General features: G+C 26.1%; 1 protein-coding gene and 1 long non-coding RNA gene across 7 annotated transcripts in view; one reads left to right on the forward strand and one right to left on the reverse strand.

Moving 5' to 3' along the window:
- The window catches only part of LOC129961081 (phosphatidylinositol 4-phosphate 5-kinase type-1 alpha-like), a 175,653-nt gene that overhangs the window by 87,386 nt on the left and 61,712 nt on the right, over positions 1 to 26,555 (reverse strand). The gene's annotated exons all lie outside the window — the stretch shown is intronic.
- Positions 11,801 to 19,069, forward strand: LOC129961082 (uncharacterized). The gene is made up of 3 exons (XR_008783759.1): positions 11,801 to 11,913; positions 13,848 to 13,896; positions 18,902 to 19,069. It is a non-coding gene; the product is annotated as an uncharacterized LOC129961082 (long non-coding RNA).

A 26,555-nucleotide genomic window follows, 5' to 3' on the forward strand; every position in this document is an offset into this window, starting at 1 on the left:
TGCATAAATAGGTTGAGAACGTTACCATTGCGATTTATCAGAATTCCTGATAAACAACGAAAACATCCGTCACCCGAAAGAACATATTTCCAGCATCTCTTATTATTATGAGAAATGGTATTATGTTTACAAAAAGAAGTCACGTTTTTTAATATCATAGCCAAATATCATTAGAATATAGTAGAACCAGAAAAAAAATCTTTAATATAATGGAAGCGAATTGCGTTTGTTAGGTGCTGTCAGCACATGATATAAAAGAAGAAAATTTTTCAATTAGCCGACACTCGCCAGACGAAATACTAACATATTGCAGCGTCTCTACGATCTCTCTTGTTAAAAAGCATAAGCATTCAACAAGTAAGAACCAATATTAATAATTTTAAAGTTTGGTTTTGGAATTCTTCCTCCGCTTTTTTTAAGTATCATAATATAATTTTTTTCTTTACTTTTAATCTTTTAAATTTGATTCTTAAAGTAATTTTTTCTTCAGAATATTTTTTCGGATAATCGTTTTTTTGGATGAAATATTATAAAATGTTTTTATTCATAGTAGCTGCTTTGAAACAAAAGTTTAAAACGGTTGTTATTTTTAAAGCAATACTTTTTTACTGTATCCTTTACATTTTATCTTTTTTACTCCTCTCTTCTACTGCATAAAACATATTTGAGAGTTACGGTCGTAAGTTAATACAGATAAAAATAGTTACACCTGCGAACAATTACAGATATTTATATCTGTAATTGTTCGCAAGATTATAAAAATTTCAGTAAATTTACCCAGTCCTTCTACAATAAATAATAAATTAATAAAAAAGCTCTAAAATTGTGACATTTTTTGTATTTATATACGAAAAATCTATGTTTATTTCTTCAGACTGCTATTTGTAGCAAGATCTGAAAACGTTTTTACTTAGACATTGATATTTCCAAATGTGAGAAAATAAAATAATACAAAAAACTAGTAATTAACTGTTTTAATTAGTCTGGAGCTTAGATTATTATTCATGTTTAGAATATTTAACATATTGTCTCAAAACGAAAGAATTCTTGGCAAATTCAAGTGATTTGGTTCTCTTTGCAAGAGGTTTGGTTCAAAATTGGTTTTTGGATATTTTCTGCACCAACGGTTTTAAGTATACGTTTTTATAAAGTTTATACTATATTCTTGATAAAACTGATCGTTTTAATGTATAAATATTATATTTTATCCAAATTTTTCATTCTCTTTATTATCTTTATGCTTTGTGCTTAATCTTTGAATCTTCTATGTATTTAGCGCAATGTACACATATTTAGATATTTCGAGATAATAATCTAGCTTAATTATTTCACATTATTTTTTAAAAATTTTACATCAGAATAATGATGTCAGCATAAATTCACGTCATTTTGAAATGAATTCTATATGGCATATATGCATGATATAATTGTGTTATCATTAAAGTTTGTGGCTCACTTGTTTCATGAAACGAAATATTGAATCTTCGAAAGGAAGAACAGGATAACCCCTTCTACATGAAAGTAACTGATTCAAAGCAAAATGTTTAACTCTTGGGAACGGTTGTTATTTCCTAACTTGATTAACTCTTTACAGTTAATCTTTAGTTTTCTTCCTTTTCTCCTTTGTGAAATATTTCTGAGAGTAACATTAGGAGCATTTACAGAAAAAAAACCCAGGTAGACTTTCAAGTTATCTGATATCTCCTTTTCAATATTCAGAAACTTCCTGCAAATTTATCCCTTTCATATTGGAAAGGGGTGAATTTACAACAGCCTTTATATTTTTCTGTAAATTTTAATGGATGACATATATATATATATATATATATTAAGTATTGTTAATATTTCTAATGTGGTTTCGTCTCAATTAAAAATACAAATATTTAAAACATGCAGGTTATTTTTCGTGCATAGTTCCATCATTCTCAAACTTTAAAACTAAATTTCAATATGACTTGAAGCAATTAACAATTATTTAAATTACAATAATAAGACACAATTAGAAAACGAGTTTTGTCCACACAGATACCTTGAGAGCGTTACCATTGCAATATATCAGAATTCCTGTCAAAAAACGAAAGCATGCGTCATTGGAACTAATTTATTTCCAGCATCTATTAATATTATGAGAAATTGTATTATGTTTACTATAAAAAAAGAGGAGGGGCTTTTAATATCATAGCCAAATAATTGTAGATAATACTTAATAGAAATAGAAAGATCTTCTACAATATGGTAGCAACGAATTGCGTTTGTTCGGCGCTGCCAGCGCACCGTATTTTCCAAGTAACCGGCACTCGGCTAGACGAACCCCGAGCATATCGCAGCATTTCTCCGTTCTTTCCCGTCAGAAAATATAAGTATTCAACAGGTAAGCGCAAGTGTTAATAATTTTGAAGTTTCGTTTTCTAAATTATTCCTCCGTCTACTTTGAATTTGATAAAACCTTCGGAAAGAAATTTTGAAGCGAAAATATTTTTTCGCTTTTTCGAATAAAAAGACATGAGATGTTTTTATTTGTAAAAAATAATTGATTCTGAACAAACGATTGAAATTTATTATTCTTATTTAAATATAATTTTTCGTTTGTCCTCTTTACATTTGATTATTCGTTTTTAGTTCTCTTTTTGATCCTTAAAAAAAGGCATTAGAGTACGTCAAGGAGTTCTTCCAGACAAAAGATCGTTCAACTACGAAAATTTACAATTATATTTGGTTGTTAATTATACCGTGTTTTCTGTAAATTTGCCTCCTCCTTCTAAAATAATTCACAAGTAACTAATAAAGTTACTATATCATAAGATTTTTTCAAATTATTATTATAATCACTGCGCATAATTTTGAAGTGCTCAACCAAATCCGAATACATTTTGCTAATCATTGATTTTTTTAAAATTGTGACAAAAAAGGATATATAGAAACTGGAAAATATCTTTTTGAAACAATCATGAGCTCTCAGATTATTGTTTAAAATATTTAACAAATTGTGTCGGAATGAAAATACGCTTATGAAATTCAAGTGATTTATTTTCTGTTGATTAAAAAAAAATTCAGTATATTATCCAAACCAAGGGTTTTAAATATTCATTCGTATAAAATATATAGTATTTCTTTGTTAAGTGATCAGTAGAATTCTTATTATTTGGTATATTTCTGTATGATCTCTTAATTATTTTTTGTTGTGTATTATATATTTGAAATTTAATTCTCTCTTAATTTTTTTATGCTTTATATGTTTTTTAATTTGAATATGTACTTGTTTCATTAGAATCAAATTTACGTGTTTAGTGATAAATATTCACTTCATCCCCCCCCCTAAATGATTTTTCATAGAAAACATATCAGAATAGTTGTCTCAGAATAAGTCAATATTACTCTGAAACATAATTTTGTAATGAAATTATGCTTACTAATTTGTTTAACCATTAAATGTTTTTTTACACCTGTTTCGCGAAACTTAACATTTTTATTTAAAAGCTAAGAACATGAAAAATCCGTCTTGTTCATTAACAACTGGTAATCTTGATAATATAATGATATTCTGTAGTTATTTTTCATTTTACCACTTTTTAAAACAATGTTTTAATAATATATATATTTTTTTAAAAAATGACATCTGTAATAATGTGATGAATAACTTTTAATTTTCCTTAAACACGAATTATAAAATTAGAGTCTAAATAAGCAAGAACTATTTTTACATTTTAGGATTATATAAATAAGTTGGCTTATGATTTCCGTTTGTTTTATTATTTAGTTATTACTATTAGATGTTACTCATTCTAGTATGTAAAACATTTAAGAGTTTTTTAAATCAAGAATTTTATTTGCATCTTGCTTGTAGAAATGTGAGATAGTTAAATTTACACTGCTGGGTTGTCAGCAGTGACTATTTTCATTCGCAATTTTAATTGTAATCGTCTTTTAAGTAACGAAAAAAGATAAATAAATCTTAAAGCACTCTTATTTTAATTAATTTTATTAAAAATTAAAATAACGTAATTCTTAATTTTTCTAATGTGATCCATTCCCTTGAAATAAAGGTGCAAATAATTAAAGAAAGTGGGATATTTTTCGTACATTATTCAATCATTCTTAAATTAAAAAAAATTAATTCGGTTGTAATTTACACTAATTAACTATTTAAATAAATTGCAATCATAAAACATAACCATTAAACATTTTTGAGCGTATAAATGTCATGAGAAATTTACAATCGGGAATTGTCAAAGTTTTTTTAGTGATAAACTACGAAAAAATCCGTCAGAGGAACGAATTTATTTTCAGTATCCCTTAATAAACTGAGAAGTGATATTTTGAAGTATAGCACTAAAAGCACACCTGATTATTTTATATATCACTAAAAGTAAATCCTTTAATATCATCGTGAAATAACACAAGAGCATAATAGACATAAAAAGGAGCATTTTTAAGATAGTAGTACGAATTGCTTTGTTTCGCTTCGTATATAGAGATAAATTTTCCAACCAGCCGACATTCGGCTAGAAGAAAACCGAACGTATCGCAGCTTCTCTCTCTTACAGAAAATATAATTATTCAACAGGTAAACGCAAGTTCAAGCCTTTAGGCTTTTCTTTCCTGTTGTTTGTGTCTGTTTTGTATATGACAAATACTTTTAACCGAAATTTTCTTGTTAAAATAGTTTTTTTGAATTTTTGCCACGAAAAATAGATGCAATGTTTTGTTAGAAAGAAGTAAATGTTTTTAAACTAAAGTGTAACGCTTGGATAATGGCTGTTGTTTTTAAAGGGAAAATTTTTTGTTCTTCTGTTTACATTTAAATTTTTTACTCGTCCTTTTCTTTTTAAAAATGATGTTAAAGAGCTACTGCTAGTAGGTACAGCTAGATAAAACAAGGTACAGTTACGATTAATTACAGATATATCTGTGAGTCAATATTATAGAATTTTTAATAAATTCTTCTCCTCCATATTCATTGGAGTGATATTATCAGCGAAGTCCATTGAAAATTTTTTGAATCCATTTTTATCTAGTTATTGAATTTTTAAAAGGAGAAAAAATAAATAAAGTATATACAGAAATTAGGAAACGACATTTAAAAATAGTCTAGAACTCTTAGAATATTATCTAATGTATAGAAACTATTTAGCAAATTATGTCGGAAACTAAGCATATTTGGGATATCAAATTTAAATTATTTGTCTGCAGCCATATCTGGGTACTTATTTTACCTAGTTATTGTTATTGTAAAAAGAGAAAAAATAAAGAATATAGAGAAAATAGAAAAGAACTGTTTAAAATGATCTTGTGATCTCAAATTATTAATTACAATATTTAATGAATTATGTTGGGATGAAAGCACACTTATCAAATTCAAGTGGTTTATTTTCTGTTGGTTGAACCTTTTTTCTTTCAGGATATTTTCCGAATCAATTAGTTTTAAATATTTGCTCTGATAAATTTTATACTATGTTCTTCAACTTAAATCATTGGTCTGTTTTATGTATAAATTTGCAGTTTCTTGTTATTTTATCAATTTTTTTTCATTTTCTTTATTATTTTTATGCTGAATATTTTATCCTTGAATTCTAACCATGTATTTATCTTAAAGTACATATTTTAGAATTTCTTGATAAGAGCATTAAGTTTTTCGCTCAATCGCTATTCAATATTTTTTCTTACATTTCATATCAGAATATAGCTATGACGGCATAAATCAATGTCATTGTAAAACTGAATTATATACGACCATTATGCTCGAAATTGTGTCAGCATTATTGTTGTATGCTTGTACATAAAATGGTATATTAATTCTTTGAAGTGAAGAGCAGGATAAATCCATTATGATGAGAAAATGTTACTATGTGGTTAGCCAGAGCTTAATCACATTCAAAATATTGATCTATTAATGTTATAAATAGTTGTTAAAAGTAATAATGCAGTTAATAGCTTTTAAGAGTTCTTAATGAACCATTACAAAATCATTATCTAAGTAAGAGCAACAGCATTGCTTTGACATTAGATGAATACTTTCTCTTATGATTCGGACTTGACTTTCTAATCATGAGTAATAGATATTATAAATTTCAAAATAGAAAAAATTTTTGAAATGAAAATTTGTAATTATACAAATTCAACAATACAGATTCATCAGACATTCAATGAAGATCTGTAATTATACATGCGTAGAATTTTGTTTTAGTAAAACGTACAATGCTTAGCTCTACTTAGTAAATATTTTCATTTGAATTTTCATTGAATATTATTTTCTAAGTAACGAAAAAAGATAAATGAATCTTAAAAAACGTTTATTTTAATTAATTTTGTCAAGAAATTAATTGATAATTTTTCTAATATTCTAATCACTTAAAAATACATAAATACTTTAAGCATGCGGTTTAAGTTTTCAATTTCATATATTGTTCATTCATCCTTAAGCTTAAAAAATTTACTCGAATATCACTTGAACCAATTAGCTATTTAATAAAACAAACAAAAATCATAAATTCAACTTCTAAACAATATTTGTGCTTATAAATACCACGAGAAAGTTGCAGTCGCGAGTTATGAGAGCTGCAGTCACGAGTCCGTTTATCACTTTCTAAGATAAAAACAACGGAAAACTCCGCCACAGGAATGAATTTATTTACAGTATCCTTTAATAACATGAGAAATTATACTTTAATCACATCACTAAAAATACATATTTTAATGTTATCGCCAAATAACATCATACCATAGAAAATAGAATTTTTCCAACCTGTTCGTAACGAACGAGACTGCATGGCGCTGACGGCGCATGTTGTACAGCAGAAAATTTTCCGAGTTGCCGGCACTCGGCAACCGGAAGACCGAAAGCATCGCAGCTTCTCTCCGATCACTCTTGTCATAAAACATAAATATTCAACAGGTGAGCGTAAGAGTTAACAATTTTAAGGTTTCTGCTTTTCAATTCTTCTCCCGAATGTTTTGAATTTGAAATAATTCTCGTGAACGAAATTTTCTTGTAAAAAATATTTTTTTTCTCTCTTTTTTTTTTGAACGAAAAATTACTGAAATGTTTTTATTCGAAAAATGTAATGAATCGAAACAATAGTTTAATACATGGGAAAAGCTGTTAGTTTTTAAAGAAAATCTTGTTCAGTTAACCACGTTACATTTAATTTTTAGATCTCAATTTTTCTCTTCTTTATAAAATAATCTGGAGTGTAAGGAGCATTTACATAGAAAACTTGATACAGATACGAGGTTTATAGCCTCATCACAATTAAATTTTTTTTGTAAACTAATCTTTATAATTTCGAGGAAAAAGATTTTTTCCTCCTTAAGAGAAAAAAAAACTTTTATGTATATCCTATTCTTATATCTTCAGAGTCCTTTGTCGACAAAAGCTGAAATCATGTTTATTAAAAGATTGATTTTTTAAAAGGAGAATAAAGAATGTATTGAAAATGAGCTGCACAAACTGTCTAGAACTCTTATAATATAACATACATTATTTCAAACATTCTATCAATTTTTAAAGGAATGAAAGGGATTTCTATGAATGAATTGAAGGGATTTATGTTCAGTCGGTTTTGAAATTTTAAATTAGTTTGTTTCCACAATCAAAAACTTTAAAATATTTGCTCTTATAACATGATAATGCATTTTTAAAATCATAATTTTTATCTTTACATTTTCTGATTCAAATAGTTTTAACGAAATTTATATGATTTCTTATTATATTTATGCTGTGTATTTTATCGTCGAAATTTAAATATGCGTTTAACTCAATAGAATCAAATATATAATTTCTTGTGATAAAAATATAAAATAATATATATATATATATATATATATATATATATATATATATATATATATATATATATATATATATATATATATATATATATATATATATATATATATATATATATATATATATATATATATATATATATATATATAGCAAAAGATTGAAAAGTGTTTTTAAAGCCATTCATATTACTTTTAAGAAATTTTTTGGAAGTGACATTTATACTCTTAAACTTTCGTTAATAAATACTCGTATTTTGATTCATATTTTTAGTATAATTGCATATTATATTACGAAAATGGGTAAATGAGAGAGCCTTTATTTTAATTAAATTTGTCAGAAATTAATTTTACGTAAAGGATAATTTATATGATAGTTCCCTTTCACTAGAAACAAAACTACAAATATTTTGAACTGACTTACTATTATTTTTTTTATTTTGATACATTATTCCAATTATTTTTCAATTAAAAAATAACTCGAATATCGTTTGAAGTAATTAATTATTTAAATAAATTAATACAAAAAATGCAACTAGCAGGCGACTTTTGTGCATATAGATGAAGCGTGACAATTTCCAAAGTAAATTATAAGAGCTTTCTATGTAGTAAACAACGACAATATTTATTATAACAATAACTTCATTTCCAGGGATTCCTGTAAGAGATATTTTGTTGTTTACCACATAGGGATCTGTATAACTGAATAGTATGAGACACTGTGTTTTGATAAAAGCAATAAATGTGCGTCTATTAATATCATCAAATAATAACAAACAACAGTAGCCACAGGAAGAATATATTCAATATGGTGGCATCGTAGAGCTTTTGTTACGTTCTGCCAACATAAGAAATATAATAGGATGTCTTTCAAGTAGCGGGCAATTTATACAAAAGAAAAAAAAAAGAAAAAAAATCTGCCCAGCTCCTCTCTTATTTATCCTGTTTCAGAATTATTAAACATTCAACAAGCAAACACAAGAAATAACATTTTTAAATCTCTTTTCCTTCGTTTTTTTGGAATTTCATAAATTCTCTGGAATGCAATATTCTTGTAAAAATATTTATTTGTTTCTTGGCTGGAAACTGTTTCCAAACAAAAATTTGATACTATGAAAACAGTTTCTTTCTTTTTTTCAGGGAAATGTTTGGGTTATCCTCTTTACATTTAATCTTTTTTTTGTTCTATTCTTTTTCTTTTTTGTTAAGACACCGAAGAGCTACAGCCAAGGGTCTTTAATAGATTAGACAAGGTTAGGGACTATTACAGATATCTCTATCTCAATATTCCAAAATTTTTAGTACATTTATTCCCTTCCTATATATTTAAAAACTGAAGGTTTTATTATTTGCTATCTTTTATGTATAATCTGTGCTTATGTTTCTCGAGTGGTATTTGATGTAACCATACTTATCATATCGCTTATTTTTTAGAAAGTGTATTTATTTATTTATTAGAAAGTATATATATTTAAATATTTATTTAGTTTCTAGAAAGTATATTTATTTATTTTTATATTTCCATACGGAAAATTGAAAAAAAATTATTAAAAATACATTTATTTTTTTAGAAAGAGGAAAAAATAAAAATATACAAAAAACTGAAAAAAGTTATTAAAAATGATTTTTAAATCTTGAATTATTATTTAAATTATATATGAATTATCGTTCAATCTTAAAGGAAAACGCACAATGATGTCCTGAAATTCATTTAATTTAATTTCTGTTGGATTGAAAATTTTACTTTAGAATATTCTCACTTTCAACAGTTTTTAAATAAGCATTTATATAACTTTTATACTAATTTAATTAATCGGTTGTTACTAATTGTTTCATTGGTTGCTATTTAATTCATTGGTTGTTTCCATAAATAAACAAGGTGCTTTTATACATTTTGTCTATGTTTAATCTCCTAATTATTTTTATCTTCTTATTTTAACCATAAATCTGGGAGAAATCGAATCAAATTCGGGAGCTTCGAAATAAAAATCGAGCTCATGAACCCGTTCACTACGTTTCCATAAATTCTGTATACGAATAGCTATGACTGCATAAGTCTATGTCATTGTAAAACTGAATTACCGTATGCTCCAAAACTGTATTAGTATCAAAAGTTTGCTATGTAATTTTTTTTAAGAAACAAAACATTCATGGTTTGAAGCAAAGAACTATATAGATAAATCTCTTTTGTTGAATATTAAATGCGAATTATAAGAAAGTGATGTATTGTAGTTAGCTTATATTTATTCCCATTTTAAAGCAATTTTCAAACATTGTAATAAATATTATTCCAATAATATTAATAATATCAAAAATAACGTTCTAATAATTCCATTGATGTTTTGTACATTATTTCAATCATCCGCAAATTAATAAAATTAACTTGAATATTGTTTTAGGATATTGATTATTAAAATAATATATTATCTGAAAATACAATTACTATTCAATTTTTTATGCATAAAGATACCGTGAGATCGTTAATAGCGTTATCAGAATTTCCTAAAAAAAACAAACATCCGTGAATGGATTGAATTTGACACTTTTTCATAACTTAATAATGTGAAAAACGGTATTTTGATGAAGGTAATAAAATGACATCGTTTAATATCATCGCCAAACAATATCAAAACACAGTAGAGATAGGAACAAAATCTTCAATATGGCTGTATCAAAGAGCGCTTGTGTGGCGCTGCCAGCGCAGCATATATAATAGGGAATTTCCCAAGTAGACGGTTCCACAGCGCAAAGAGTACCAAACGCATCGTAGCTTCTTCTGTCTTATCTATCCGACACCAGAAATACTAACTAATCAACAGGTAAGAACTAGGGTTCACATTTTATAAAGTTTTTTTTTACATCTTCCCCCATTTATCTAAAATTGATAAAATTCACAGAAATTTAATTTTTTTAGTAATATTTATTTTTTTCGAAAGAAAAATTTATAAAAATCTTTTATTCGGACAAAGAAATATGTATAAAAAATGTATATTTTTTATATTAATACTAAAATGCTATAAATAATATTTTAATAATACTAATTATGCTGTAAATGACTCATTGTATTTTCTTCAAAAGCTAGCGTAAAACCTGAGCTCGAATAATTACAATAGTATTTTAAGGACTATAATTTTAAGATTATATTTACTGAAGTTGGCTTAAGGTTTCCTTTTTTTTTCACTTATTCATTATTAGTGTTAAGTGTTACATATTTTAATGCACAAAATGTTTAAGAACGTTTTAAAGACATAAATCTTACTCGCATTTTGCTTCTAAAAATTTAGAGGTTTGTAAAATTTCAATTGCTAAATTTTCGATTATAAGTTTTTTCGTTCGTATATTTAATTCGAATTGTACTTTTTTATTTGAAACATTCTTTTTGTATTTTATATCTATTGTATCTATTTACATTTTGTATCTATATATATATCAATTTTTTTATCGTATTTTTCGATTTGTATTTTGTAATTCCATTTTTATATTTTTTGTAATTTCTGACGAAGGGATAAAAGTATCTAAAAGACCTATTATTTTAATAAATTTGATTAAAAATTTGAAGGTATAAAATTATTATTTTTTTTAATGTGGTGTATCTGCTAGGCATAAAATTAAAAAAAAAAAACTTTAAATTCTCTTTTTTATTTTCATAAATTATTTAAACCATCCTTATGCTTGAAATATTTACTGAAATATTATTTAAAGCAAAAATTACTTAAATATATTAAAATTACTAAAATCGAAAGGCAAACGATTTTTATTCTGAAGGATGCCGTGATATAGTCCCAATCGCGATTTACCAGAGTTTTCTAAGTACCTAAAACGAAGGCTTCTGTCATTAGAATGAATCTATTTCCAGAAATTCTGCATAACTTAATTTTATACGACTTGGTATTCTGATGATGGCAATAAAAGTACATCTCTTAATATCATCGCCAAAACCGTCACAGCATAATAGAGATAAGAAGAGCGTCTTCAATCTGGTGGTACGAAGGAGCATTTGGCGCTGCCAGCGCTGCTAATATATTTAGAGAATTTTCGAAGTAACGCGCACTCGGCGAGAAGAATACCGAACGTGTCGCAGCTTATTTCTGATCTCTCTGTCCTATTACAGAATCACAAAGTATTCAACAGGTAAGGAAGTGATAGGGTTAACAATTTTTAAGTTTCTTTTTTCCATCTATTCCTCTCTTTGTTTTGAATTTAATATTTCCATCGAAACTAAAAGATATTATTTAGTTCTTGGACGAAAAGTTTATGAAATGTTTTATTCGAAAGAAGAAATGTTTCCAAATGTAAGTTTCAAACTGGGGAAACGGTTGTCATTTTTTGAAAGGAAACTTTTCTCTTTGTTGTTCTCTTTGCACTTAATCTTCTTTTCTCTTCTTCTTTATAATGGAGTTTGGAAAAATTGCGGCTAGGAAATTTTACGGTTCAGCAGAACGGGAAAAATCGCTTCAAACATTTTATGTTAAATTTACCGTTTCATTTTCATTTTTCAAATTAGTCTATTTGATATTTAAATAAAGTTAAAAGAGAAATTTTAACTTGAATTTTTACCAATCATTTTACCTTTTTAACATTTTTTAGCTATTCGTGTTAATAAGAAATCGCTGAATATTTTTTCGTAGATTCGCCGTGCATTGAATTGTTTCAGAAAAACGCATATTGTCGAATGTATAAATACCATTTAATAGTTAAAATATAATCAAATATAATTTGTCTTCAAATATTGAATTTGCATCGACGGAAAAAGATAAATTCGTATATGTAAGTAGAACAACCTAAAAGCAAGTGTAATTTGGACGCGATAATCATATTTATATCATCATAACAAATTTCTTGAGGTAATTAAAGATTAAGAAACAGTGGAGAATCTCAATCATAGTTCCAAACAAAATACTTAATGATTTTTTTGATGATTTTATTTAAATCAAATTGATGTTATTTATATTTTATGCCTTTAATCCACATCTAAGCATCGTGAACTTAAGTCAATTTGGAGTTTTCTTTAATTTTCTACTTTAAGAATATAACATTTTCGCCAGGAACTAAGGAATTGATAGTCTCTCAAGTGAATGATTGATTACTGATAATTTTAGTCTCGAGCTGCGTTGATGGAATTTTTATTTCAACTTAATTATTAAGCTTGAGTTTAAACTCTGGAAACTTCCGTTTGCGTAAGGTATAGTAAGCATTTTCACAGTACGGAATTACAATTATTTTTATTTTAAAGATGTTTCTGATAATTCTTAGTTACTGATAAGAGAATTTTAGACATTTTCAATTTGTGATTTCCTGCCAATGTAGTAAATTATTTCTAATGAATTTTGTATTTCAAAAATTTCGTTTTCTATTTCTGTTCTTTTAGTTCAGGAATTTTCGCTTGTTGCTTACTTGTCGACTGTCTGTCAATTATTAGTTTTAACTTGTATTTTCGCGCAAAAATGTTTCTTTCTAAAAAAGTATATTGTATTTTAGGAATTTCTTCACAAGATAATCAATGTATTAAGGAGACATATCAAACAAAAATTTTAAATTAAACCACTGGAAAGCTAAGAGTTTCGATATTTAGAATAATTCTTTAATTAAACTTTTTCGATTTGTGATTAATATAGAGGCATTTGTCAGAAATATTATCTCAGGTGACAATTTATTAATATACTTGAAATGAACTATAGACAACAGGCCATAGTTAGTAAATTTTATCTAGCAAATTATACAGTAATTTAAAGGATTTTTATCATGACATGATATGATAATACTTTTCATAAAATGATTCAAAGGATAATTATATAAATATTTAATTTATTCTTAATTTTGACTACAATTTACAATTGTACTTGAAATGAACTAATGACAATAGAACATAGTTAGTAATTTTTATCTAGTAAATTATACAGTAATTTAAAGAGTCATCATAATGGCATGATATGATAATTCTCTTCATTGAATGATTCAAAAGATGATGATATCAATATTTAATTTAATTTTAATTTCAAGTACAATTGTACAATTGTAAATTGTACAATAAAGATATCAATATTTAATTTAATTTTTCTTTACAGATATCTATCATAGAAAACCTATCCAGTTCCCTTCCGACTCCATAGAAAGGTAATATGCATTTTTTAGCTTTGATACGATATACAAATGAACTAACTCAAATTAAGTAAATGTATTGATAATATTAAGCCAGTGCAATCAATTGGAAATCCTTAATCTTAAAAATAAATTTTAGAAATAAATGGCACAGAATTTTATGTGTTAATAGCAGTTACTGAACATTTTATTCAATTATGAAGTGTAATAATTTCTGAAAGTTCATTTTATATCTCTTATATCTCGTAATAAAATAAGATGTATAATATAAATATGAATAATATAAATATATTAATATATAAATAAATAGCGTAAAATAAATTACGCCATTTTTTTATATATTAACGTATTTATATTGTTCTTGAAGGATGCTTTCGTCACATTCATTCAAAATTTAAATATATTATTATTATTATTAAATTCCTGAATTAAATGGCAATGATTTATGCATTTATATTTATTTTATTTTGCTGCAAATATAATAAATATATTTCTAAAGCTGCGTAATAAATTTATAATGGGTATTTTGACCTTAAAGAAAAGAATGCTTCGTCAACTAAAATACTGAAACTAATTCATCTTCTAACACATTTGAAAAAAAAAAATGTGAATTAAGTTTTCATTTTCTTTTCTAAGCTGATTAAAGAAAAAGAAGGTATAATAAGAAGGTTTAATAAATTTTTTTATCAACTTTCAAGATGCTATTGCAAAATTTACGTAGTGAAAAGCCTTTGTAGTTGAAGCTTCTTCGGCGAAAGACAGTAATTTACTTAAGAGATTCAAATTGTGTTGAAAATCTATTTAGATTTTATTTTGGAGAAAATTTTTATGTCTTTCGCCGTTTATCAACTTTCCCAACTTAAATTACCTTCTTTTTCTCTTTGATCTTTTTCTCAAAGATATTAATGAAGTACGCAAATTCAAATTTATTAATTGTCTTAATATGTGATTAACTTCATTTCATATGATAATGATAATATCGTAAAATACTTTTAAAATCATGGACATATTAAAAATTATGTATATGTGGTAATATATTACCACAAAAATATTACAATTGTACCATTGTAGTTGTTGTACCATTTTTGTGGTAATATATTACCACAAAATGATGTGGTAATATATGGTAATTATTTTTTGAATGTGTTTGAAATGGTACAACGGTAATTTTGATGCAACAATAGTGAAAATTTTACAACAGGGTAATTACTTTTGAATGTGTTGAAATGTCTTTTCGTTTTAAATGTGTTTGAAATAAGCTGAAGATTTCTTTTTTAAAAGGGGAAGTGTTTTTTAGTTAGCTTTCAAAATGTAATAAAAATCTTATAAAAATTTAAGATCTCAGTTGCAAAAGATAGATTCATTAAAAATAAAAAAAAAGTAATGGAAATAACAAAATTAATAAGGATATTAATTTCAATGCAGCAATTTTTTTTTCTTTTAATTTTGCTAGCTCTATCTATCTATGTATCTACAATGAGTTTTTTTGTTTGAGTTTTTTGCTATATCTATAATATATATAAGTATGGTAAATCTATATATATAAACTATTTTCTATGCATATAAATCTGGTAAATAATAAGCATTATTTATAAAATATAGAGATAGCCTTGTTTGTTCATATTATGATGTTTTAAAATAAGTTTAGGACATTTAAGAAAAAATGGTTGATAAAATATGTTAACGGGAATTTTTATAGCGTTTGTAAGAACATATTCACTTTATATAACAAACTTATAAGCTATACTTAAAATTAATAGAATTATAATATTCATCATGTAATAAAGATTTTAAAAAAAAGTGAAAACAATTGAATTTTTGATTGAAAAGTTATTTCGATTTACTTAATCTAAAATAATCGAATAATAATAATTTTTTATTATACGATATACTGTCTCTCTAAATATCGGTAGCAATGAAAATTTATTTATTACATTAACGATTACTAAATGTATTGAAAAATAGTTTAAATAACTTACCTAACCTCAGCTTGAGATTTATTGGCGCAATTATAGTGAATTAATTTACGACAACTGTAATCAATTTTTTTTAATCCAACGAAATTCTTTTACTGGTAATTCACATCGCAAGAAACTTTCAGTATCTCTTATGACTACTGACTGCTGTACTGAAGACGACGAAGGAATGTACATGCTAAAATATAAATTTATTCTGTCTGTTTTCTTCTGCTAACTTTTATGTTGTTTCCCTTTCTATGCGCATTCATAATCAGATTCTTGAACTTCAGCAATCCCATTGGGTGGTTGCTTTGGCTTTTAGTTGATGTAATAAATCCTTTGAAAACAATGGATGTTTTATTAGTCTTTTTTTTTTCCAAGCATTACTCTTTTTCGAGAAAAGCCCCATTTACGGCAATTTTGTCACGATAGTTTCCTTATATTGATTTCGGATGTAGTTTTCTATTTCGAGTGAAAAAAAAATTCAATAAAAATAAAAGAACGTGAAATTTCATTGCCAGATTTTTTTCTGGAAGTGTTATTCTTTCAATGGTTCCGAGAACTAAAATATCTTACTTATGAGAATGTGGTGTGTTTTTTTCCTATATGTTTTTGTAAGTGCAAGTTTTGTGCTTATATAATGACTATGGTTTTATTATTTATTAATATAGCTTTTATGCTATTTTTCGATCCAAAACTTCGATACATTTTGAAGTTTTTGCTATGTTAATATTCCAGAATTCTTAGTAAATTCATTCCCTTTCTTCCTTTTTAGAATTTTAGAATTTCATAATTCATATCCATTATCTATTCCTATTACTTCAGAGTGTTATTGATATTAATATCTAGGCACCGAGTTTTAAAAAAGAGGAAGAAATACCCAATGCACTTCAAATTGAAAAAAAAAAAAACCTATTAAAGTGGTTTAAAATTCTTAGAGTATTATTTACAAATCGTAATGAAAGGAAAGCTCTCTTATGTTATCTAATTCATTGTTGATTTATTTTCTGTCAATTTTTAATTTTACTTTAGTATATTTCACATTCACCAGTTTTTCAATATTCGTTGATGTGACATTCTTGGAACAGTTGAGTTTGATATGATTTGCAGAAATTACTGCTCAGTTGCGAAACCGGTGAATTGAGTTTTTCTTTTCGAATAAATGGGAATTGTCCATTTTCAGTAGTTCGGAAGCGCTGTCTTCTTTGAATGTTGATAATTGAGCTGTCATTTATTCTCACGTCAAAAATACCATTTTCTATTGAATAAAGTATGGGCATATTGCTTTTCCCATTTCTATCATTGAACATTTTTGTTCCATCCATCTAAGTTTTTAGTGCATCACGGGAAAAAATAAATAAAGATTAAAAAATAATAATAAAGATTTCTTTTTATACAATTGATACTGAAGTTTCTGCTGATGTTTCTGGATTTATTTATTGAATTTTTTTTTGATTTTTTTTTTAAATCTTAGAAACTGGTGCAAGTCTCCTCAATTCCAAAAATGTAGTTATGATGATAATGTATTGTTGCTACCGATATGGAAACAGAGATTTTATATCTGATAATGCATTTTGAAATTTTAAGCAAAGTTGTCTGAAATATTAACGTTTAGAAACTAGGAAAATAATATGCAATTGCTTAAGCAAAATCAAAATTTAGATGTATCGTCGTTGTTCTACAAAATGTCAAAAACTACATTCAACAAAACACTCGACATTTTAACGTAAAATCTGAAACCACTAGCGACATATGGTATTTTGTGACATCATGCTGCAATCACATATGACATGCCGCAATTTAAAATCAGATCTAGATAGCCTAAACAAGTGTTTTACATCAATAAAATGTTTTGGAAAATTTAACATACAGCATTTTGATTTAACAATAATGGTATTCTGTTTTCGATTCAACTTTTCAGCTAAACTCTGAACTTTTCTATTCCATTTTGTGGACGAAAAAATAAATATTTAGAAGTTTATAGTTTTAGCACGTTTCTTTCAGCCAAAACAATTGGCTTCCAAAATGTTTGAAAGTTCTTTAAAGAGTTTGAAAGAAATAAAAAATGTGCTGAATTCCAGAGTTTATTTTTAAGTTGTAAATGATTTTCTGTGAAATCCATTTCCTAGTAGCCCATTAAAAATTTGAATATCTTCTTTTTAAAGTTTTGAATAGCTATGAATTTATAATTAAAGTAAAGATTTTTCAAAGAGATAAACTCAATAAAATAGAAGAAATTTTCAGACAGAAAGATATACTTTATAAATGGAAGGTTTTTTTTAGTACAATAGCTCCTTAAAGTCCATATCTTGACTTTAATGGTTCTATAATTTCCAAAGGACGCATTAAGGTAGAATTAAGATTCCATTAAAATGCTTTTAAGGAATCATGTGTTCAATAAACAGCATTTGAGTTTTTTTTAATTGATGTAAATCTGATACCTGAAGTCTCTTGCTAAAATACTGAAACAAAATGAGAAATCTGAAATATTTTTCCCGAAACACATTTCTCAGAATGATGAAATAAAAATAAATTGGTGAGTTGATTACGAAATGAAATAATTCAATACGATATGAGTTTTTATTTTGATAGATTTTGACCTGCACTCATTTTAAATATATTTAGTAGTTTCATCATCTATGAATTGTTTACATGTGAGACTTATTGACTCCATTATTAAGTACGCCTATTCCCTTAAAATTTTTGTAACTTAAAATGAATATACAATCGAATATGCAAAAGGTGGGCATGTTCATAAAAATAGTTTTGCATATAGTTTTACGAGGTTAAAAGTTCTTCATCAGATGTTCCTTTAGACAATACTATAGAAGATAAAAAAAATCTATATACAATATCCATGTTAAATTTCAAAAGCGTAAACACTGACAAAATATTTTGTCAAGTTTTAGAAAATTGTGAAAGTTTTATTTCTTTTGTGTTCATTTTATTAATTAATTATTTCATTTATGATTTTTATTAATATGATTTATGACATTTTATTTATTATTTTTATGATTTTATTTATTATTTTTATGATTTTATTTCTATTTTTATGTTTTCAGTAACTATGCATGAAATTTTTAGGAATGCTGGTTAACACATGAGAATGGAACACCGTTTCTCCCCATTTAATCATAAAATTTGTTAATATTTTTTATTAAATTCCTTTCTTTTGTTTTGATTTTTTGATTGTGAAGTTTTGCTTGGTTATTAAAATGAATTTCATTTGTCTTGTTTATTTATTTATTTTTTTATAAAAATTTAATTTTATCAATCCCTAAAGAAAATTCCATTTGGGAAGTAAATCCAACAACCAAACTGGAGTTTTTTCAAAGCTTTAAACAAATATACTCACTCAGTTCTATACGTATATGTATACAATTAGTTGGCAAAATATGGTAATTGTCTGAAATATGGTACGCTATAAACAACACCATTATTAAAACCGATAAAGCAGAGAGGAAGATCAATAGGTTTTATTTTTTAATTAAGTGTTGTAGGAACCGACTATATCTCATTAAAGTATATTCAAAGATGTTTTGAAGAGAATTTCATCAATGTAGAAATTTGATTCCATTAAGTACAGAATTTATCTTTTAAAAGAAAGTGATTGCTGTATGCGAAACTAAATGAATGTTTTTCTGGTCAAGAAAAAGATTCATTTAGTTTCTACTGGTAGAATCATTAGAATCAATAGTTCATTAGTTTCAATCAATAGATCATTTAGTTTCAACTCTAGATGAATAGACTGTAAATTGAGTAAGAAATCTTTCAGATAAAAAGTACTAAAACCCCCAAGGATGAGTTTCAAGTAACAAAAATTTTAATTGGAGCCTACCAAACATGAATAAAAGAGAAAGTGCTTGAATAATAGTGGTAATTTTCCCTCTTGCTCAAAAATAATAGCGAAGAAAAGGAATTTAAATATTTATATACGCAAGATTAGGGTTTTGAATGTCAGAATTTATGTACTGACAAAATCTGGTAAATCACTTCTTTTAAATAGCAGATTATATAAACTCATCTCATTTACGCATTCAAGGCTTAAATTCTTAGTCTTCTAACTTTCAAAGAAAGTAATTACAGAAACAGAATACAGGAACTACTAAATTTACTTTTTACTACAGAAATTTAGTTAGTGGAAAGGATAGATTAGTTAGGCTTTAAAGTAATCTTTTTTTAAAAAAAATTGCTAAAAGGTAATTGTAAAGAGTGATTGTTTTTTTCATTATTTTTTTGTCTAAATTCAAAATACATTCATAATATGTATTACTTAAGAAGGCGTATAACTTTGAGTCTAATTAATGACAGTAGCAATTTCTAGACAATTTATTTGAGCAAATGATTGATTTAAACGTTTCAAAGCTGTCATGTTTCCCTGAGAAGTACACACAGACAGAGATATAGACACACACACGCACGCACGTACGTACACACAGTTAATAAATAATTAAGTTCGATAATAACGACCAGAAATTATTTTTTGTCCAACCTTAAAATTAAGCAATGGGAGTTTTGCGTGAAGGCACATCAATCATAAAAATAAAAAAATAATAATAATTCAAGAAATGATTCAATATCTGTTTGATATTGCCATTTTATACAAAATCATATTAAAATGAAACTTAGATAACTTGATACTTAAGTAACCAAAATAAAAACCACAATTACCCAAAAATTCAAATTAAACAAAAGTGGATAATAAAGCTGAATCAATTAAATAATCCAGGAGACAAGAGAAAAATTTGAATTTGCCGATTTCCACTACAATTGAAAAAAAAAATAATAATAAAGAATTTTTTTGCATTAAAAATATCCGTTATATACTTTGACGTAAGTATTAAAAGCTTTCAGAGTTATTAATTAGGAGAAAACGCAAATGAAGAAAACAGCATCTTTCTTTAAAGAAAAAAAACTTTTAACAAATTTCAGTGATGATGGCGTACATCATATTAATAAATAAGAGCCAGAACTTTATTATTGTTTACAACAATGGACAACTGCCACCGCATATATGAAAGAAAATACATTTTTCACTTCCTTCTTTCGCACTGCGTGTCATATGTGACCTCCAAAGCTAAGAAAAAGTTAGAAACAACAGTTTGTGTCGTCTGCACCAGCAAATCAATTTCAAGTTACGTCAGAAGAAACACGATCTTATAAAAAGATCGATGAGAAGTGCTGAAAGGTTATCTAAATTTTCCAACCATGTTTCAAAAAACTACAAAGGAATTCTTTGCACTTTCGATTTGTTTTTGTGTCAAATTTTTATATTCTGCAAGACAAAAATGTGACATTGGGACAAATAGAGGAAATATTACTTTCCACACTATTTCATGAAATGAGAAACATTCTAGCCCATTTAATTTTAAACTATAAACATTCTCTTATACTTTTATTAGAAGAACAATTTCCTGACATGAAAAAATTCACCAAATTTAGTTTTAAATTATAAGCATTCTTATTTACTTTTACTGAACTATTTATACTTTAAAAGATTCGCTGAATTAGCTATTAATAACTTTATTCTGGTTTTGAAATATGTTCCAGAAATTTGCTTGTTACTAAATATATTCCTTAATATATTTACGTTTTTGAGTGCCTTTAAAATTTTTCTATAATGAATAAAAACAAAATATTTGCCGAAACTATAAAATTAAAAAGTTGATGAGCCTGCTTCATTTTATATATTGAGCGCCATGTTTTTTAGAAGATTATACTGCGAATATATATTATTATTTACTTTGTTAATTTGTTTTTAGAACAGCCTTTCCATGTAATATATATAAACAAGAAAGATTAGATAGAAAAGTTGATATAACTTAAGAGATCTGTTAAAACTGGTTTGTTACAAATGTATTATTTCTGTCATATTTTATCAATGAAGTACTAAACAGATAAGTAAAATGTAAAACTCGAGCTATATTTAAGATATGTATAATGATGCATTAGTCACTGTTTTGAGAAAATCTGCAAAACAAATCGTCTGAAAGAAAAAAAATGAAGATTGAATAGTTCCAAATTTCAAAAGACTCATACTATGAAGAATATTTCATTCTTATATTCGTTTCACACTCATACTTGATAAGGTTTTAAGAGTAAATAATGAAACATAATGTGATTTTTAAATGATCTATTGCTTTCTGATAGAATTAATCATTAAAATGAAAACCCATAACCAAATTTCATTTCAAGAGACTGAAATAAATAAATAAATACAAGAAAGTTAGATAGAATGCATGCAGGTACCTTAAAGTAAAATGATACTTTGTAACATACGAGGAGCTGTAGTGACGAACTATATAAAAATAGGTATTTTAGCAACAATTACTTTTTATTTTATAAAATTTCTTTGAAAGAGTATAGTGATCAAATATTTTTTTAACCTCTTTGAAACAAACCATCAGAAAACCATTTAGTGGAAATTGCGAAATGGAACCAATTTTGAATATTTGATTAGTTACATGTCTTTCAAGGGAATAAGGAATAACTCAAACATCTTTAAGAATAGGAAGAAGCGATTTATAAATATTTACAATGATTTTTAGAAGAGAAAAATCTAAAGAAAATTCAAAATTTATCATCCAAAGACCATTACCTGATGCACACACACATGCATTTCTTAACTAAATCTTTTTTGGACATAGAATTCTAAATGGTTCATATATGCGATGTAAATCCTTCATAATAACGGTATATCTTTCTAAAGTGAAATCATCGATTTAGAAACACACAAGGAAAGAAAAAAGGAGCTTTGATTCAGATTTATGAGACGACATTTAGTGGAAAAAAATTGTGATTGATACATGAGTATTGATATCCAAAACTGCATGATTCATCATCTTCTTCAGTAATCGTTTTGCCATCTGAGAATCATTATCAGTATATTTTTTCTGCTACAATTTTTACCAATTCATTTTTGGTTCTAGAATTTTCAAAGAAGCAGAAAATATCTTCACAAATAGCAGAAAATATCTTCATCTTTGCTTATGAAAGGCTACATATAAAACTGATTATAGACCGATACGTTATATTACGTTTAGGGTAGTTATTCTTTTTAAGACATAAACTTGTCATATCTATCCCTTATTTTTCAACAATTATTCAGAAGACAATTATTGCATATAAATAATTTAGCTCTTTTTGAAACACCGAAGTCAATATTTGCTTTGAAATAAATATTGATGAAGAGCTCAATGCATGATAGATGTTCTAACTGTTCCTCGATTACAGTAAACTTATCTTAATATTAACAATTATTTATTAAAAATCAAATTTTTAACTTTTTTTCAGATTTTACTCACAAGGATGCCATATCACACTTATATAATGATAAGATATAATAAGAAGATGATATTTTAGGTTTATTAATTATTTTTCATTTACCAGTAAACATCTGTAATGCCTTAATGCTCTATACAGCTCTTGATATAAAAATCAAAGCGTTATACAGACTATAAAGAAAAGCTCCCTTCTATACAAGGATATTTTTACAACGTTATAAAAATTTCAAAACTTTTAAATACGTTCCAAATGTAATTGAATTATGATATTTACCGTATAACTGGCAGGCAAAGTGTTATGAGGTAGACTAGTTAGAACACATTTTATGCAGTTCAAATATTTATTTTACTAAATAATTATAAGCAAATTAATATATAAATTACAGAGTAGTTACTTCTGGAAGCATATATTTTTGCTCAAACAAAAACAATGTTGAAGGAGCCATAGAGCAAATATCTATAACTTACTTCATAGCAAGAATTTATTTTTACAATCTTGAATTTTATAAAATAATAACAGTAAATCGTGCTCATATTAAAAAGGTTTCAGAATGTAACAGCTTTGGAAATCCATTAAAATCATATCTAAAACAGCATCAATAAAGAAACTAAACCAATTAAAGAAGCAACGAATGAAAATGTTCGTTTTTTCATGTTGGTTATTATTTGCAGTTCAGTTGTGAAAAAATATACCATATTCGTTATTAATCGAGTTATTTCATTTATATCTCCCTCCTGTAAGATTTTGAAAATTGAAAACAGTTGAGTTCGTTTTGGAGCGATGATATCTTATCAAGATAATACCGAAAAGAGTTGATCCTTCGGTGTACCGTAAATTAACATTCCGTTGTAGAATTTTCAGCTCATTCTGCTCTAAGCTTTTTAAAACATTCTTCCGCTCGTTTAATTAAATTGATAGAACGTTTAGTTTTTATCCCTGAGGTTGGTAAATATCTTTTCATAAATAATTTCGTGTTCTAAACACTTTTATAAAATTACTAACGAATAATCATTCTGAATATAAAGTGTATGTTATAAATTTAAAAAAAATGTAAGAAAAATAAAATATTTAGTTAAAAGAAAGATTTTTTTTATTTAATAAATATTTGGGAAAGAAATATATTTGGAAAAAACAGTTTAAAAGGTGAACAGGACAACACTAAAAAAAGCTCTAATTAAATAGTACACAATGTTGATACGGTATTTAAAGCTATCAGAAAAGAAATTATAGCGTTTCTTTGAACATTTATCCTATGTAGTTAGAAGAAATTAAGGAATTTTAAGAAAACATCATTCTTATCAGGAACTCATGAAATAATTTTAAGAATCGAAAGACAACGTACTTTTTAAAAAATGCATTGAAATTACTTTAAATCTTTTGCAATATTTTCTTGACTCATAAATATTTTATTGAATTTCATAAATGAATAAAAATTGTTACTGGATTCCTATTAATAAAAAAAACCGTATGGACCTCTTATTATTTCGTTTTTGAATCAACCAGTTCTATTATGAACTAAAAAAGCATTTTCTTTCATTAAAAGATAAGCTTTTCTCTTATGTCATTTTGCTAAATATTCAAGACTATGTATTCCAATCTCATTGTTCGAAAGTGATGTTTGATTAGTGCTTATCAATGATTTTAAATTATGTGGTATGAAACTGAAAATTCATTGAGAAAAACACTTTGGTGTATCTAGCATCCAGTTCATATAAACAAGTAACTTATAGCATAATTCGCGTTTAAAAATATCTTGAATGGTAGAAACCAATTTTATATTGTTAGATTTTGAAAGGAAATCTTATATCAGAAATCTTTGTTTATAGTCATTTTTTTGATAATGCACTTGGTCCCTTGTTTGATAATGCATTTATCTCTTTTTTTGATAATGCATTTATCTCTTTTTTTTGATAATGCATTTATCTCTTTTTTTTGATAATGCACTTACTCTATTGTACTATTAAATGTTATTTGTTAAAAAAACAAAATTTGATTTAGTACCGTTCATGATTTAAAGCCCTGTGACTTCAAATTGAAATTCATCAGAAAATAACATTGACGTATTTAGATTTCAATCCACTATGATCTTTAAGCATTATTCATAATGAACTATCGTCTTACTCTGAAAAGGCAAAAAAGAAGGATATACTTTGTTAGGTCTTGAGACTGAACCTTATATTTGTTTGTCTTCCATTCTTTTTCTGATAATGCAATTGATCTACTGTCTCACACTATCTTCAGCGCTTTATCCTTAGTGTGGAATGGCAGATACTATAATATCATTGATTTACTGTCTAATACCGTCTGGGATGTTTCACTCATATTTTCGACTGACAGTTGTAATTGATCAAAATAGATATCAAAGATTTGAACTATCGACAAGCAATGTCAAAGAAGTTTGCAACTGCTTCAACAGTTCGATTTCAACTCCCTCACTCAATATTATATATAAAGTGTTTGAAATTGATACGATGAAATTGCTGACTACTCTATTTTAGAGACAAATAAATCCTTTGTATAATTTTTGACAAAGGATTGGGTGACAAATTTCAAAATTTAATTAGAATAAAAACAAATTTCATGAATTCCCATGAATTTGCAATGCAATAAATATTTTCACTCATTTTTGAAAAACCCTGTCACAGGATACACTTAATAATTTAAGTCATTTTTTTTGTAATACTATTTGAAAAAAAAATTACTTAATACTTTTCTTGCATTAATATTTATTTTAAATTAAAATTAATTTTTGTCGTAGCTATATTATATTTTGATGTTAAGATTTTACATGGTTGAAATGAATTGAAATATCTTTCTCGGACTAAAATTTCCAAAATTTGCTCACAAACATTCAAAAGTACCTAAAGGAGAAAAAAAATTCGGAAGTAAACACTAGTCCTAAATTAGACACAATCTACAACCTTATTTTATTCGTCAATTTAGATATTTGCATTTTTGAGTTATATGAACACATAATCAAATAGAAAGATGAATAGATAATGAAGCCTCCTACGAACGTATTTCAAAAGTTGTAGCCGATTTTTAATTTTAAAGATAAATTAATAAATAAGTTTGATTGATTTTAGTTGTAATATTTCTGAGCTATCCTGTTCACATGTACAGGTTCTGCTAAATAGGCAGACTACCTGTAAATGCACCATCAAAAATTTGAGAAAAATATGCAGTTTTGGTATTAGGTTTACACACAAGATTATGTAGATAAATCCATCTCGTTTTGTTTGAATAATTACCTCCACTGTCTAAGATAATTCCAAAAATGTTCCCTTTTTCTCGACTCAGTGTGGTCTAGAGCATGCAGGTTCATCAAAATTTCTAGGTTAAATTTTTTGAACATTACATTATTTTATAACTCAAAATATATAAAAAAGCAAAAATATTCTCAAATCAAAAGATCGTTTAACTAATAAGGAA

Source organism: Argiope bruennichi, chromosome X2 (genome assembly GCF_947563725.1).
Source record: "Argiope bruennichi chromosome X2, qqArgBrue1.1, whole genome shotgun sequence".
NCBI classification, from domain to species: Eukaryota; Metazoa; Arthropoda; class Arachnida; order Araneae; family Araneidae; genus Argiope; species Argiope bruennichi.